The sequence below is a fragment of the Scyliorhinus torazame genome, chromosome 3, assembly GCF_047496885.1.
Source record: "Scyliorhinus torazame isolate Kashiwa2021f chromosome 3, sScyTor2.1, whole genome shotgun sequence".
Lineage (NCBI taxonomy): Eukaryota > Metazoa > Chordata > Chondrichthyes > Carcharhiniformes > Scyliorhinidae > Scyliorhinus > Scyliorhinus torazame.
The window spans coordinates 78,886,674-78,903,880 of record NC_092709.1 but is presented as its reverse complement, the minus strand read 5'-3'; the positions used below and the strand labels follow the sequence as shown (position 1 = coordinate 78,903,880).

Below are 17,207 nucleotides of genomic sequence, written 5' to 3'. Positions count from 1 at the left end.
CCTATGTGGGACTTTCTGAAAATCCGAATACACCAAATCCACTCGTTCACCTTTATCCTCAAAAAAGTCCAAAAATTTTGTCAAACATGATTTTGCTGTCATAAATCCATGTTGACTTTGTCTAATGCTGTTGATATTTTCTAGGTGGTCCAGTTGTTGCATCTTGTATAATAGGCTCTAGCCCTTTCCGACAAGGCTAAATGGTCTGTAATTCCCTGTTTTCTCCCTTCCTCCTTTTTTAAATAGCAGGGTTACATTTGCTACCCTCCAACCTGCCTGGACAATTCCTGAATCAACAGAATTTTGGAAGATGACAACCAACACTTCCATTATTACTATGGCCACCTCCTTTAATACCCTGGGATGTAGATTATCAGGTCCTGGCAATTCCTGTACCTGAAGAAATCCTCCCAGAGACAGTGGGGCTCTAGAGGATCATTTGGTCTTTGTTGCCAGACAAATCAAATAAACTTTTGAGAACAACACCAGAGCCGGGGTTCTCCGACCCTGGGCCGGGTCGGAGAATAGCCGGGGAGGCGCGAGAATCGCGCCACGCAGCCCCGACTCGCACCGGCCGTGTCGCGCCGGCTGTCAGGCGCCGGAGCTGCGGACACCACTCCGGCACCGTACTAGCCTCCTAGGAAGGGTGAATAGCTGCCAGTTGAGGCCTGTTGACGCCGGAGTGGCTTGCGCCACTTTTAACGCCGGCGTCAGAACTTGGCCACAGGATTGGAGAACCCCGGCCCAGGAACTCTTCATTACATTCATCAACCTGGCCAAAACATTTGACTCAGTAAATCATGAAACGCTGTGGAATGTGCTCCAAAGATTTGGATGTCCAAAAAACCTTTTTAAAAATAAATTTAGAGTGCCCAATTCACTTTTTCCAATTAAGGGGCAATTTAGTGTGGCCAACCCACCCACCCTGCACATCTTTGGGTTGTGGGTGCGAAACCCACGCAAGCACGGGGAGAATGTGCAAACTCCACACGGACAGTGACCCAGAGCTGGGATTGAACCTGGGACCTCGGCGCCGTGAGGCAGCAGTGCTAACCACTGGGCTACCGTACTGCCCTCGGATGTCCAAGAATCCTGATCACAATCCTGCAACTGCTCCATGATGATATGACTGCAACTGTCTTGAGTGGCGGATCTGAAATAGATGTCTTCAAACTCTGGACCGGGGTCAAGCAAGGATGTGTGATAGCCCCTATACTATTTACAATCTTCCTGACTGTGGTTATTCACCTCATCAAGGCCAACGGCCCTTTAGTATTGGCCGAACTAGAAAACACTTCAACCTTAGTCACGTCCATGCCAAAACGAAACTGACCACTGTAGACATACATGATCTACAGTGTATGGATGACTGCAGTGTGGTTGCCCATGCTGCACCCGATTTGCAAGCCACTTTCAATCTCTTCGATTTTGCATACAATAAACCTAGCTTGATTGTCGCCAAAACAAAACTTGTATCTCAACTCACACCAAGTAAACCAAATATTCCGCTTCCCCCATGTGTTGAAAGAGAGACTCTGGAATATATTGAGCTAGACCTTGGCAACCACCTCTCTCAAAAGGCCACTATTAACAAGGAGATCCAACAGTGGCTCATCTGTGCCAGCTCAGCCTTCTACACACTATGGCAGTGAATGTTTGCCAACAAAGACCTCTGCAAATCAACAAAAGTCTGACTGTGCAGTTGTTGTCGCCACACTTCCCAGACCAGACCCCAACAGTGGCTCGGATACTGGATAGAAACCCCAATATTTTATTTTAATTTTGTGAGAAAAGGATACCTCGCTCCAGGAGTGATTTCACAAAGAAATTGTATATTAAAACAAACTTGATTACTAACACAGTATTAAAATATCTTTAACATCACAAGATAAAATAGCTTACAATTACCCCTTAAACAATGCTGCTCAACACAGTGAATATTAACTGCTATCTTTATTCCCACTCAAACAACTAGAAAAACCACCTCAGCTCTCAATCCATCATTAGCACTCAGGAATATCAGCTTTTTAGAGATGCTCTTTGAGAAAGAGAGATCTTTTCATGCTGCTTTAAAGAAAAGACCTGAACCCCATCAGAATGTCTGGTTGTATTTCTTCAGAAGCTATTTCAGCTGGTTTGTTCACCTTTCTAACCACACTGCTCTTCTATCTTTTATCTGGACTGCAGAGCGTAAATTGCTTGTCTTCTGTTCACAGCTTCATCTAGCTCACAATTGACCTACTTTCTGGAAAATGCCTGATAACTTGCCTCCACCCAGTAATTATGTCATTTTACCAAACTGAAATCTATTAACTCCACAGGGAATCCCTTAATCTAAAAAAAACTGCATTACCCCAGGATTTTTATGATGGTTTAATTGCACCCCTGGCTCCCAAAACCTTTGTTGTCTACTAGGATTCTTTTAAAACATGACTGCAGCAATCAAACACACTCTAACCCAAGCTTTTAACCCTTACTGCACCAAATAACTACCAAACAATATAGCTACAATTCCTGCATTCATCACACTTCCTGTACTGCAGTGACAGTTAGACTGTGTATCAGTGACATATATTAGGACAAGAGAACTTATATCAGCAATACCTGCACCGCATCCTCTGCGTTCAATGAGAGGACTGTCTGATAAATGTTAGTTTTTTTTAAAAACCAAGTCCAGAAGCATTTAAGCAAAACGCCTGCCAAAGCAACTAAGTGGACTGGACACTGTGTCCAGATGGCCAAAAAGCATCTCCTCTGCTAGGTCCTGTTTACTCAACTCTCAAATGACTAAAATCATGGGAAGAACAGAGAACATAGAACATACAGTGCAGAAGGAGGCCTTTCGGCCCATCGAGTCTGCACCGACCCACTTAAACCCTCACTTCCACCCTATCCCCATAACCCAATAACCCCTCTTAACGTTTTTGGACACTAAGGGCAATTTAGCATGGCCAATCCACCTAACCTGCACATCTTTGGACTGTGGGAGGAAACCGGAGCACCCGGAGGAAACCCACGCAGACACAAGGAGAACGTGCAGACTCCGCACAGATAGTGACCCAGCGGGGAATCGAACCTGGGACCCTGGTGCTGTGAAGCCACAGTGCTAGCCACTGTGCTACCGTGCTGCCCTTGTGCTACTGTGCTGCCCTAGGTCTCTGGTTGTGTTACAACTTGTCCTACAAGAGGATGTGTGCTGTGCCATCTGTATGGTTGATTTGGCTGTCATGATTAAATAGCTGGCAATGTGAGAAGCCTGTAAGGTGTGGGCATGAAGCTTGCAACAGTGATAAGTGTGTGAGGCTGAGGTGAGGCTGTGAATATTAGATGTGAGCCCAGATTGATAGAGATTATCAGTGAATGATGCGGATATAGTGAATTCAGCTGTGTGTGAGGCTGATTTGGTCAGATATGGCATTTAAAAATATATAAGCTGACCTTGATCACTCATGTGAGGGCATTATGCCCTTGTGTCACTCCATCGAGGTGTTTTGGGGCTGGACTCCTGGTATTGACTGCCATGGCTTTCTGCCTTCTGAGTTGTGCCTGGGGCACTTGCTGCCTCCCTGTGGGTACAGGATCCTCTCCCCTTTCCATCTCCAGTGCAGTTGCCTCTAAACATTGGAACTTCCTACGATGTGCCATGCTTCAATGTTGCCCTGTCACTTCTTGAATAGCTGCTAGCACCTGGTCTAGCCACAATGTTCCCCTCCTTTAAGAGGTGGAGGCTGGCTTTAAGTGGCCCTATCACACATAATATTGTCCGCCAGCTGATGCATTGAGTGCTGGATAGATGTTGAAAAAAATGAAAACTGGCACAGGTTAATCACGCTTTGTGATCACTGCACCCACTTTTGAATTTAGCCTCTGTGCACTCTGAATTGTCCTCTGAATGGGCCGAGCCTAAGTTGTATCGCACTGCCACTCCAGTGGTTTAGCACCTCTCACCGCCACCTTCTCACACCAACTACGGAAGAAAAATAAATGCTAGCCTTACCTGCAGTGTCCACATCCTAGAATGATTTCCTGAAAAAGATTCTGGATTGATCAGATTTCCAGATTAAATGCTGGTTGCTCCATAAATTCACCTTCAAGGATGCTTCAGGGTGAAAGGCAATGAACAAAATGACACATCTAAGTCAATAAAAGTGCAGCAGTGGATTGTGCAACCAGATGTTTTCAAAGAGTGGCACAGCTACATTTATTGTAGGTGTAATCCTCGTCTACTAACTCCTAAGCACCTCGTCATATACTGTTTTGCTCAGCTCTTCAAATAGAATTTATTGGCATTAGATACTGGGCTCCTGGTATATTTTAGTCAATGACTGTAATAATACCCTTTTACCCTGTTCAAATGGCATGCAGGGAATTTATTTCCTCTATTGTCTCATATGTTCGTGCTGGCATACGGCTGCCCTATGGTATTTGTGCTTTGTTTCAAGGGATTGGGCGGGATTCTCCATGAGTCGGCGTGATAGCCCGAACCCGGCGCCAAAAACGGTGCAAATGACTCCCGCGTCGGAGCCTCCGGAACGTCGCAAATTCTCCTGCCGGGAATGGGCTAGCAGCGGTGTGACGCCATTCGCGACGGCGTCACCCGTCACGGACACGCATGCCATCAGTGACGCTGTGCGGCGTCGCAGCACAAAGGACGGACCCCCCCCGTCGCATCACAAAAGACGGCCCACCACACCTCCCGCGTCGCAGCACAAAAGACGCCCCCCCCCGGACACGGCTGCAGGGCCGCACCACGCCTCAGCCGGCGCCTGTGGAGGGAGGGTGGCAGAGGCCGTCAGGGCCGTGGCCCTGACAGCAAGGACAGGTGTGCAGTGTCGCAAGAAGATCAATGACCTTGTCAGGGCAGCCAGGGTGAGTCCCCCCCACCCCCCCACCCCCGCCCACCTCCAATGGGCGGCACAGCCCTAGGTGCAACCGACATGGCTGCACCCACCCATTCAGGCTGCAGTGGCAGGATGGGTTGTGAACCTCTGCCAACATACACACAACCGCTGGTCCGCATGTATATGTCTGCCTAACACTGTTGCCCTTTATCCCTGCCACACTCCCGCCCCCCACAGGAGAAGCGCGCTCACAACAACCGGGAGCATGAGAGGACCAGAGCGGGTCCACCCGAACTGCGACCACTCACCATCCATCAGGAGAGGGCCCTGGAACTTGCAGGTGGACCCGAGGACCGGGAGATTGCGGATGCAGATGTCGGGACGCACCACCAAGTGAGACCCCCCACTGTCTGCCCCCCTTTCCCCATATCCCCCTTCCCCCATATACCCCTTATCCCCCTTCCCCCATATCCCTCTTTCCCCATATCTACCAAATTCCCCTTATCTCCCATATCCCCCTTCCCCCATATCCCCTTCCCCCATATCCCCAATATCCCCCATCTCCCACTTCCCCCATATCCCCCATATTCCCCCATATCCCCCTTCACCCATATCCCCTTTCCCCCATATCCCCCTTCCCCCTACTCCCCTTATCCCCCATAAAGCTATTGCCCCATATTCCCCCTTCCCCATATCCCCATTCCCCCATATCCCCCTTCCCCAAATCCCCCATATCCCCCTTACCCAAATCCCCCATATCCCCCTTACCCCATATTCCCCCTCCCCTCATATCCCCCTTCCCTCATATCCCCTTCCCCATATCCCCCATACCCCTTCACCCATATCCCCCATATTCCCCCTTTCCCCTTATCCCCCATATACCCCATATTCCCCCATACCCCCATATCCCCCTTCCCCCCTTTCCCCCATATCCCCCTTCCCCATATCCCCTTCCCCATATCCGCCATATTCCCCCTTCCCCATATCCCCGTATCCCCTTCCCCCTTATCCATCTTCCCCCATATCCCTATATCCTCCTTATCCCCCATCTCCCCCTTCCCCCATATCCCCTTCCCCCATTTCCCCTTCCTGCACATCCCCCATATTCCCCCTTCTCTCATATCCCCCATATCACCCTTCCCCCGTATCCCCCATATCCCCCTTCCCCCATATCCCCCATATCACCCTTCCCCCTGTAGCACACAAAGACTCACGAGAGACGAATAGAGATGAAGTCGATGAGGCTTTATTAAGGGTGACTTGTTCCCCGCAGTTCAGTAGCAGACTGGCCTGCGGGGGAGAACTCCTGGTTCTTATACTCCGCCTTCAGGGCGGAGCTAGAGGTCAACAGCCAACCAGGACCCGGGATCTGTCAGCCAATGACATCACAGCTTCACAGTCCCACATGACCCCTAATGCATACTACCACATTCACCCCTTGTTAAAAATGAACCCGACGGGGTGGTGCTTCGTATGGTGGTAAGGGTTTACAAGGCTGGTCCTGGGAGGAAAACTTTTGCATGTCATCACAGTATGTACAGAGGTTTTTTTTTTGTTTTGAACTATTTACAGTAAAAGGGGGAAAAGGAAAGAGTTCTCGTTAAAGTCCACAACATTGTAGTGTTACATCGATGCCACGAGTCGGTCGGGCGGTCTGGTCGTCCTCGTCGATTGCCTCGGCCCCGGTGGTGGTGCTTGTTCCCGTGTTGTCGTCTCCGGGAGCCTTACGGTTTCTGCTTCAGCTTCACTTCTGGTCGGATCTGGCAGGAGGACCGATCCTCCAGGGAAGGGGGCACTCGCGGGGTGAGCCGGTGGCAGGGAGGGGGTGATTGGTGTCGGGGGGGTGTGCGTGTTGCCGGCGGGCGCCAGATCTCGCAGGGAGACCGTGTCCTGTCGGCCGTCGGGGTACTCCACGTAAGCGTACTGCGGGTTCGCGTGGAGGAGGCGAACCCTCTCGACCAACGGGTCCGACTTGTGGGCCCGCACATGTTTTCGGAACAAGATGGGTCCTGGGACCGCCAGCCAGGTCGGCAGCGACGTTCCAGAGGAGGACTTCCTGGGGAAGACAAGGAGGCGCTCATGAGGCGTTTGGTTAGTGCTAGTACACAGTAGCGACCGGATGGAGTGGAGAGCGTCCGGGAGGACCTCCTGCCACCGTGAAACTGGGAGGTCCCTGGACCGTAGGGCCAGTAGGACGGTCTTCCAGACCGTGCCGTTTTCCCTCTCTACTTGCCCGTTCACCCGGGGGTTGTAGCTGGTTGTCCTGCTCGATGCTATACCGTTGCTGAGCAGGAACTGGCGCAGCTCGTCACTCATAAAGGAGGACCCCCTGTCGCTGTGGACGTATGCGGGGCAACCGAACAGTGTGAATATGGTGTTAAGGGCTTTAATGACTGTGGCCGCTGTCATGTCAGGGCAGGGGATGGCGAAGGGGAAACGGGAGTACTCGTCCACCACGTTCAGGAAGTATATGTTGCGGTCAGTGGAGGGGAGGGGCCCTTTGAAATCCAGACTAAGGCGTTCAAAGGGACGGGAAGCCTTGATCAGGTGCGCACCATCCGGCCTGAAAAAGTGCGGTTTGCACTCTGCGCAGATGTGTCAGTTCCTTGTGACTGTACGGACCTCCTCCACAGAGTAGGGGAGGTTGCGGGACTTTATAAAGTGGTAGAAGCGAGTGACCCCCGGGTGGCAGAGGTCCTCGTGGAGGGTTTGGAGGCGGTTACTTTGTGCGTTGGCACATGTGCCACGGGATAGGGCATCGGACGGCCCGTTCAGCATTGCCGGGACGGTACAGGATCTCATAGTTGAAGGTGGAGAGCTCGATCCTCCACCTTAAGATCTTGTCGTTCTTAATTTTGCCCCGCTGTGCATTATCGAACATGAAGGCTACCGACTGTTGGTCGGTGAGGAGAGTGAATCTCCTGCCGGCCAGGTAATGCCTCCAATGTCGCACAGCTTCCACTATGGCTTGGGCTTCCTTTTCCACTGAGGAGTGGCGGATTTCTGAAGCGTGGAGGGTTCGGGAGAAAAAGGCCACGGGCCTGCCCGCTTGGTTAAGGGTGGCCGCTAGAGCTACATCGGAGGCGTCGCTCTCGACCTGGAAGGGGAGGGACTCGTCGGTGGCGCGCATCGTGGCCTTTGCGATATCCGTGGTAGAATGACGCCCCTGAAGTGCATCTTTAACAGCCCAAAGCACCTCTCATTTGTCGTGTTGGGTGTTCTGATGCACAAATGATCCAACACGGCTGTAGATGGTACAACTCTGTTTTATTGTCTAATCAACGGTAACAACTAACTTGGGTAATGAGGGCTTGGGTACGAGCTTCACCAGCTAACCTGTGGGCCCAGCCCTATCACTATCTTAGTGAGGCACTCAGCACATGGTGTATGTCTGAGTGGCACGCTGTGAGCTCTGTGCTCTGAGCTATCTCCTGGTAGAATGAGCGGGAACTGTGGTGTTCCCTGTTTTATAGTTCGTGTGCTCTCACTGGTGATTAGCTGCGATGTTATGTGTGTGCTGGTTGGTCCAATTACCTGTCCATCAGTGTGTGTGTGATTGCACCATGATATGCTGATGTGGATATCATGGCATCTATCACACCCTGGTCGCTGCATGGGCATCGTTGTAGCGATTCTCCGCATCAGTCTGTGGCCTCCGTATAGGCATCGTCAGCCACGACCACAACGGGTAACCCCTGTCGCCCAGCAACCAGCCCCTCAGCCGGGGGGGGGGGGGGGTCCCTCGGGGGGGTCCCTCGGGGGGGGGGGGGGGGGGGGGGGTCCCTCGAACATGGTGGGGATGAAAGATTGCGCCAATATGAATGAGTCATGTACACTGCCCGGGTACCGGGCGCAGACGTGCAGGATCATCATGCGGTGGTCACAGACCACCTGAATGTTCATGGAATAGGTCCCCTTCCTATTCGTGAACACGGCCCTGTTATCCGCAGGTGGCCGCATGGCGACGTGCATCCCATAGATCGCCCCCTGGACCATGGGCATACTGGCCGCCACAGCGAAGCTCGTTGCCCGGGCATACTGGCTGGCCCGGTGCACAGGGGACTGGATGTAGCGGTCCAATGACATATAGGGCGTCTGTCACTGCACGGATGCGCCGGTGCACAGATGCCAGAGAGATGCCAGACAGGTCCCCACTCGGCGCCTGGAATGACCCCATGGCACAGAAGTTCAGGGCCACTGTAACCTTGACGGCCAGGGGGAGAGGGTGTCCTCCCCCAGTGCCACACGGTGCCAGGTGTGCCATCAGGTGGCAGATATGGGCAACGGTTTCCCGGCTCATCCGGAGTCTCCTCCTGCATGCCCGGTCCGTGAGGTCCTGGTACGACGAGCAGGGCCGGTACACACGGGGCCTCACCGGGCATCCCCGTCGCCATAGCACCACCACCACCTCCTCCACCTCCTCGTCCTGTCGTGCGGGCGGCCCTCCAGCCTGGGCGGATGCCACCTGCCTCCCTGCGGCACGCTCCTCTGCGGCAGCCTCCGCCGCCTCCCTGGCACACACCTGCTCCAGCTCCCCCAGGGCAACATGTAGAAGTGTGGCTCCCGCCACGGCAGCCAACATCGCTGGGTGATGACCAAACATAACGGCCAGCCGGGGGTGGGGGGTGGGGGTGGGGGGGATAGACGACACGTCAACATTGCCCAAACCCACCCCCCCTGCAGCCAGGTGCCATGGGCTGCATGGTCGCGACTGTTGCCAGCTGGTACATGGCCAGGCGGACAACCCCTCCCCTGTACGCACCGCCCCAAAACCCCCCCTCTCCTCCCCGGCACGCACCCTCCCCGGCATGAACCCTCCCCAACCCCCTTACTCTCTCCTCCCCGGCACGCACCCTCCCCAAACCCCCCACCCTCTCCTCCCCGGCGCGCACCCTCCCCAAACCCCCCTGCCCCCTCCCCTCCCCGGCACGCACCCTCCCCAACACCCCCGCCCCCCCCCCCTCCCCAGCACGCACTGTCCCCAACCACCCCCTCCTCCTCCCCGGCACACACCCTCCCTAATGCCCCCCCCCTCTCCTCGCCGGCACGTACCCTCCCCAACAACCCCCCCTCTCCTCTCTGGCACGCACCCTCCCCACCCCCTCCTCTCCTCCCCGGCATGCACCCTCCCCAACCCCCCCCCCCCCCCCTCCTCCCCGGCACGCACCCTTCCCAACCCCCCCCCCTCTCCTCCCCGCACGCACCCTCCCCAACCCCCCCTCTCCTCCCCGGCACGCACCCTCCCCAACACCCCCCGTCTCCTCCCTGGCATGCACCCTCCCCACCCCCTCCTCTCCTCCCTGGCATGCACCCTCCCCAACACCACCCCCTCTCCTCCCTGGCACGCACCCTCCCCAACCCCCCCTCTCCTCCCCGGCTCGCACCCTCCCCAACCACCCTCCCCCTCTCCTCCCCGGCACGCACCCTCCCCAACACCCCCCCCTCTCCTCCCTGGCACACACCCTCCCCAACCCCCCCACTGCTCCTCCCCGGCACGCACCCTCCCTGCCCCCCCTCTCCTCCTCGGCACGCACCCCCCCCCTCCTCCTCGGCACGCACCCTCTTCATCACGCACCCTCTCCATCATGCACCCTCTCCAATCCCCCCTCCCCTCCCCCCCGCCCCCCCCCTAGCCCATCCCATCCCTACCCTCCCCAGCTCCTCCCCCCAGGAGTGCACAAGACGCATCCCGGAGGTTGACCTTCAGGGTCTTTTATGGTACGTCCTCTCCCGGAAGGGTTTCCAAGTCATCAACTGTAAAACTAGCTTTTCTCAGTCAGGGACACTCAAATTTGCAGCAATCTCGTGAGTAAACAGTTGGCCATGGCATCTGAGCACTATTTGAGGTGGTTAACCGTCTTCTAATTGTAGGTCACAACCAGTTTTGAGGGTTAGTGCTGCCCTCTTCTTATTGGTTCACCCATGGTGTGGCAAAGAAAAAGCTCAAATCGTAGCCCACAAACTGAAAACAGCAAACTCATATATAAACCAGGAGACAAATTCTCCCAGAGATTTTTAATAACCCACACTTAACCTCTGAATAATGCATCAACAGCAATTTCTATGCTAATGTGCATTTCCCCCAATCTCAAAAGAGCACAACCTATTGCACCAGTGAGATATTTTCCATTTCACACATCAACCAATGTTAAGATTTCTGAACAAGAGGAAGTTTTGTGATTCACACTCACTAGGAACTGGGGTGAAATTGCCCAAGAGAATTTCACAGGTTACAGCAGGTAGAAAGACAAGATTTCCTTTTCGTTGTCTAAGGCGAAATTGAAATGGAAATGAAGGGAAATACCATAATTTACTACAATGTTCCATGTTCCTTTTAATATTATCACAAATACTGACCCAACTGAGCAAGGAAAATTGAATTTTTATTCATTCAGAGCATTTTATAACAAAATGATGGTGCCACAAATGTGCAAACATTCCAGAATCTTCTCAGTAATGGTATATGCTTGGCCTGTGGTCTTCCTTGTCAGAACTCTTGTTTGGGTTAATATTTTTTAACCATCAAACGTAGTCTCTTGTGTCACCAGGAGCTTCCAGGGGAGGGACCTCCCAGGTGGTGGGTGGTGGTGGTTATCGGCATTCTCCTTGGAATTAATGGCTATCCCAATAGGAGGTTGACCTGCTGTGACCAGAATTTCCGGTTTGGCTCGGGCAGTCTGGGTTTTTCCCTCAGCGTCCAGGTGTTTTGACTGTTTGCACCATATTGCTCAAATGTCAAGGTTTTCAGCTCTTCTGGGGCCTTGTCCTGATAAGCCGCCCCTCGCTTTCCAACCAAGGAATCAGCTGGGTGATGACAATGTCAACCAACCATAAGCTGCACTTATGCACTTATGCAGCTTATGGAACAGCACCCCTGCACCCCCCCCCCCCCCCCCCCCCAACGGCACGGTGGCACAGTGGTTAGCACTGCTGCCTCACACGTCAGGGACCGGGGTTCAACTCTGGCCTTGAGTGATTGTCTGTGTGGAGTTTGCACTTTCACCCCATGTCTACGGGGTTTCCTCTAAGTGCTCTGGTTTTCTTCCACAGTGCAAAGATGTGCAGGTTAGGTGAATTGGCCAAGCTAAATTGCCCCTTAGTGTCCAAAGATGTGCAGGTTAGGTGGGGCTACGGGGATACGGCGGAGGGAGTGGGCCTAGGTATGGTACTCTTTCTGAGGGTTGGTGCAGACTCAATGGGTTGAATGGCCTCCTTCTACACTGTCGGAACACTATGGACTTGTGGTTCTATCTTTCCATTGTAAAAGCAGTGACCCAAGAAGAATGATACTTTGGAGCAGTGAGATTCACAGGAACTGTGAACAGAAAATGAAAAATCTCTGGTTAGGAGATCAGTTCATGACAAGGTGGGTAAAATTCTGTCTTCATTTGGAAATAATCCAGAAAGAACTAGAGCCAAATATCTAATAGAATAAATAGGGATGGAGTCTGCAGGCCATTTCATTCGAAAGGTGAGCAGAACAGGGAATTAGTTCTCATAATTATGCTTGATAATTCTAACTGGTAAACAACACCAATGCTACTCAGAAATGTCACCCAGCATCAGAGGTTTGAACCCCCTTTTGAAATGACGCTATTTGATAAATGAAGAACTGTGTCTCAACAATTTGAGCAACAGGTGCTGCTAGCTATTGGATGCTATTGCAATAGAATGGTATTCTCCATGAACAGGATGCTGTTGTTAACTCAGAAATGTGTTCTGCCTATCTCACAAATGAGGAATGTGGGAGATGAGTTTCAATGAATCATAGAATCATAGAAACGAAGAATCTATAGTTCAGAAAAAGGGCAATCGGTCCATCGAGTCTGCACCAGCCCTTGGAATGAGCACCCTACTTAAGCCCACACTTCCACCCTATCCCCGTAACCCAGTAACTCCACCCAACCTTTTGCCCAACTAAGGGCAATTTAGAATGGCCCATCCACCTAACTTGCACATCTTTGGGCTGTGGGAGGAAACCGGAGCAGCCGGAGGAAACCCACGTAGAGACGGGGAGAACGTGCAGATTCCGCACAGACAGTGAGCCAAGCCGGGAGTAGAACCCAGGCCCCTGGTGCTGTGAAGCAACAGTGCTACCGTGCCGCCCATTGCCGGCCCGTGCCGGTGTGATGCCAGGTATATAGGCCATACATTCCAATGATTGGCGGATGATCTCAAATAGTACATCCCTTCAGCTGTCCACAACAGGCAAAGTACTGACAGTACCCAACTTGTCCTGCTTGCAAAACTCAAAACACAGGGCGGGAGTCTCCAGTCTCACCCGTGGTGGGACCCATTGCAAGCGACAACAGAAAATTTGGCGTTCTAGCCAAAACTCCATTCACTTTCAGCGGCTCCAGAAAATCCCAGCTGGAAATGAGGACGGAAGATTTCAACCATCGTGTCAAATATGAGATTTGATTCTGTGATTAGGTAAAACCTGCTAAACAGTCTTCACTGTGCTAAGAACGACACTGAAACATGATCAGGCTTATTGTGTGATCACTTATGAATGGTGGAAGCCACATATATTCATATACAGATCACTGCCCTTTGCTGACAGAAGGAGCATGTCCACACATTGCGCCTTTTTCAACTAAACAAAAGGAAACAGTCATTCCCCAGGGCAATGCCTTGACCAATCAGAGTCTACCTGTCCAGTTTGAATTTGAACAAGCTGGGCAGTTAACTGTTCCATGCTGCATTTTGCATGGCAACATGTCTACCAATCAGAGTCCACTTGACAGTAATCATCATTCTCATCTCATGCAGTATACATTGTTGCTCCACCGTTGCTGTTGGCAATTATTTGTCAGCTACCCTGATGAGTGCAAGACGAGAAGCTTCAACAGCATGTCTCTTTTCCAGTAGTACTCAAGTTCTGTAATACCAAATGACTAAATGAAAAATTGCAAGCAGTTGGGAGTGTAATTCTGCACTGTTTATTCACTCATCCGTTCTCTGTTCCATCTGAAACCCAAACCCTCCCCCCTCCCAACTTGTGCTTGTCTCCTTCAAACTTTGTGTGTGTGCCGGGAATGCAGTTAAAAGTCAAAGCCAGCTGTTGGCTCAGCGCGAAGGGATGTTTGGTGCCAAGTGTTTCTGCTTTAAAGAGAAGATGTATTGATGAATAAAGAGAAGATTTGAATTTATTCAGATTTGTGGTTTTGGGTTTAACTCTTGAGAAGAGCCCAGTTCCTTGTTTTGGTTGAAATATGATTTGAAAAGTGGGCATAGATTTTGAGGGGGTCTGAGAGAACCCTGGTCTGGACTGGAAAACATCAGCATAGTGTTCCAGCAGTTACTTGCAAATGAGTCAGTTGTCACCAATCATTACAATGACTATAGACCATGAAAGACTTAGTCTGGAAGATATCTTATTGCTAAAATCTATTACTGCCTCTGGCACTCACGCACCAGAATTTCTCCAAAGCTGCTCCGACTCCACTGCCATAACGTTGCTGGATGTGCAATGGAACCTAGAAATAGTCGGCTTTTCAGCCCCTTCAGCTTGAATTTACAGGCATTACTGAGCTTTTTGCTGCACTTCCAATGGTGCTATGGGGCAGGACAGGTGCAACTCCGAGGAAATTCCAGTCTCTGGAGCAATGGGCACCTGCTGCTTTATTTGTAATACTTTGCTGCGAATGTTGCTAGTTAAAACTTCAGCAGAATTAGTGGAATGTAAATAAAGTTCTGCCCATGCTTCTGCTGGTATGGAATACCACTGCATTAGGTGAGTATTGCCTTCCATTTCTTCTGACTGGCATAATATTAATATATAATACAAATATTAATGAACAAATATTTCTTAATTTCAGGCTAGTACGGCTGAATTCCAGGCACTGTATAAAAACATACTGTAGATTCAGTGTTCCCCTTGCTGAAAATATCCACCCCTGAACAGTCTTGATTAAAACTGAATTCATAGAATCATAGAATTTACAGTGCAGAAGGAGGCCATTCGGCCCATCGAGTCTGCACCGGCTCTTGGAAAGAGCACCCTACCCAAGTTCAGCACCTCCACCCTATCCCCATAACCCAGTAACCCTACCCAACACTAAGGGCAATTTTGGACACTAAGGGCAATTTATCATGACCAATCCACCTAACCCGCACATCTTTGGACTGTGGGAGGAAACCGGAGCACCCGGAGGAAACCCACGCACACACGGGGAGGATGTGCAGACTCCGCACAGACAGTGACCCAAGCCGGAATCGAACCTGGGACCCTGGAGCTGTGAAGTAATTGTGCTAGCCACAATGCTACCGTGCTGCCCATCGACGAGGATGGGATTCGAACCCACGTGTGCAGAGCACAATGGATTAGCAGTCCATCGCCTTAACCACTCAGCCACCTCGTCGCACGATTCATAATTTAAAACTCCAGTGATGGGATTCAAACATTGAATTGTATTATTGGGGGTCGACAAATGGAAATTGAAGATGCTTTGGATAGTTGGTGGACGTACAACTGTGGAATCTCTCAGACTCTGTGGCACATCACTGGAATTACTGCTGGCCGCAGTAAGGAATAATAGGAGGATGAAACCTGGGGCTCTCACCAACGAGGTATGGTTCGAGGTTGTAGAGGGCATAAGTAGGAGGAGTGTTGCACCCAGGTCATAGAGGCAGTGCAAAGGATGGTTCAATAATCTAACCAGTTCAGGAAAAGTAAGTATATTTTCAGATTCAACTACATCCTTTGCTTTAATCTCACCACTTCACCCTATGTCAATCTGCCCTGCAAAGCATTTTCCATCACATTGGTCATCATACCTATTCTCAGCGGTGCCCAGGCTCCAATCGCGATGCACTTCATCAACTCGGCATTTATCCACCAACTATTGTCCCTCACCTCAGTCGTCATGCAATGTGATGCATCTATCTCATTGCCACCCTCATTGAATAAATCCCTGACCTCCATTAATTCACAGAACTGTTTTCTCAACCCTTGTAGGAGGAGAAATCAAAACACAAGGGACAGGAATGTCTTTGGTCCCTGACAAATAGTACATCTCACTGATAGAAAGGGCAATGCTCTGGAGTTAAGTGACACATCTGTGGTCCTCCCAGTCAGAGATGGAGAAACAGGGAACCCACAAAAAGCAGGTGACAGAATTTAAAATATCTCTGACACACATGTCCTGACTTTATTTCACCAACGGCTGAATGATGAAAAGATTGAGTACGGTCATTCTTAAGATTGTCATGATTTGCTGCAATTAAATCATATCCCTTTCTTCCGTCCTTCAGTAGGTTTACACGTACATCTTAGGTGTGACAATACTTCTGTGGTGGCCCGAAACATACACTGGAGGCTTCCAGTAGTTAACAAAGGGGTATTGATGAAAAGCAAAGGCAGTCAAGTAACAGGCACAGACCATTGTACAACAGGTTTTGACACTCCCTGGTTCACACTGCCTGGAATCCTGCATTCAGGGCCCCCAGCAAACTCCTCACTTGCTGGGGTTAACATGCTTCTGTGTGATTGGCCCCAAGTCAGTCATGGAGCCTGCTCCTTTAAAGGAGCCATGCTACCACATCCCTCCCCCCTTAAGTCCCTTATTACAACTACCCCCAAAAATACAGAACTTACAAATGTTACCAGAGAGAATAGGGAAAAGAGAGTCCATCAAAACGTCAATCGGTGTTAGTCCCCAGAAGGGAGACTCCTTCCCCGGGTCTCCCAGCCATAACAACCTGTCGCCCTTCTGCTCTGACCGCGGACTCTTTTGTGAGGAACTGATGTGCCTCCAACTTCCCCGTCAAATTTGGAAATATTAGATCTAATCGGGTTCTCAACTGATGACCCATGAGCAGCTCAGCTGGTGTGATCCCCATGGTTGAATGAGGGGCTGAGTTGTACAACACCAAAGAATTAGCCAACCTCTAGTAAAGTAATTTATCAGATTGCTCTATCATGGCATTCTTCAAAGTCTGGATGGTCTCCCCAGCCAGACCATACGACGTTGGGTAGCAGGGGTCTGTCCTCATGTGTCATATGCCATTGGCTCAGACAAAAAGCTGGAAATCATCGCCAGTGAAGAAAGTGCCATTGTCCAAAACAATTGACTCAGGAATCCCATGAATGGTAAACATTTGGCGCAAGGCATCTATTCTGGCTGCCCATTTGTTGAACAAATAAGCATCCACCAGCACCAGAAACATCTTGCCCATAAATGGACCAGCATAATCAACGTGGGATCTGGTCCATGGGTGACCTATCCATTCCCAAAGGTGAAGGGGTAGGGAAGGAGGCAAAGATTGCTGCATCTGACAAGAGTGGCACTGTTGTACTCACTCTTCAATGGCTTTATCTATGCCTGGCTAGCAGACATAATTCCGCACCAACAGTTTCATCTT

The 17,207-nt window shown here is 51.0% G+C and overlaps 1 non-coding gene across 1 annotated transcript; it reads right to left on the bottom strand.

Moving 5' to 3' along the window:
* Window positions 1-15,123: 15,123 nt before the first annotated feature.
* trnas-gcu (transfer RNA serine (anticodon GCU)) lies at window positions 15,124-15,205 on the bottom strand. The gene has a single exon. It is a non-coding gene; the product is annotated as a tRNA-Ser (tRNA).
* Between the last annotated feature and the right edge of the window lie 2,002 nt (window positions 15,206-17,207).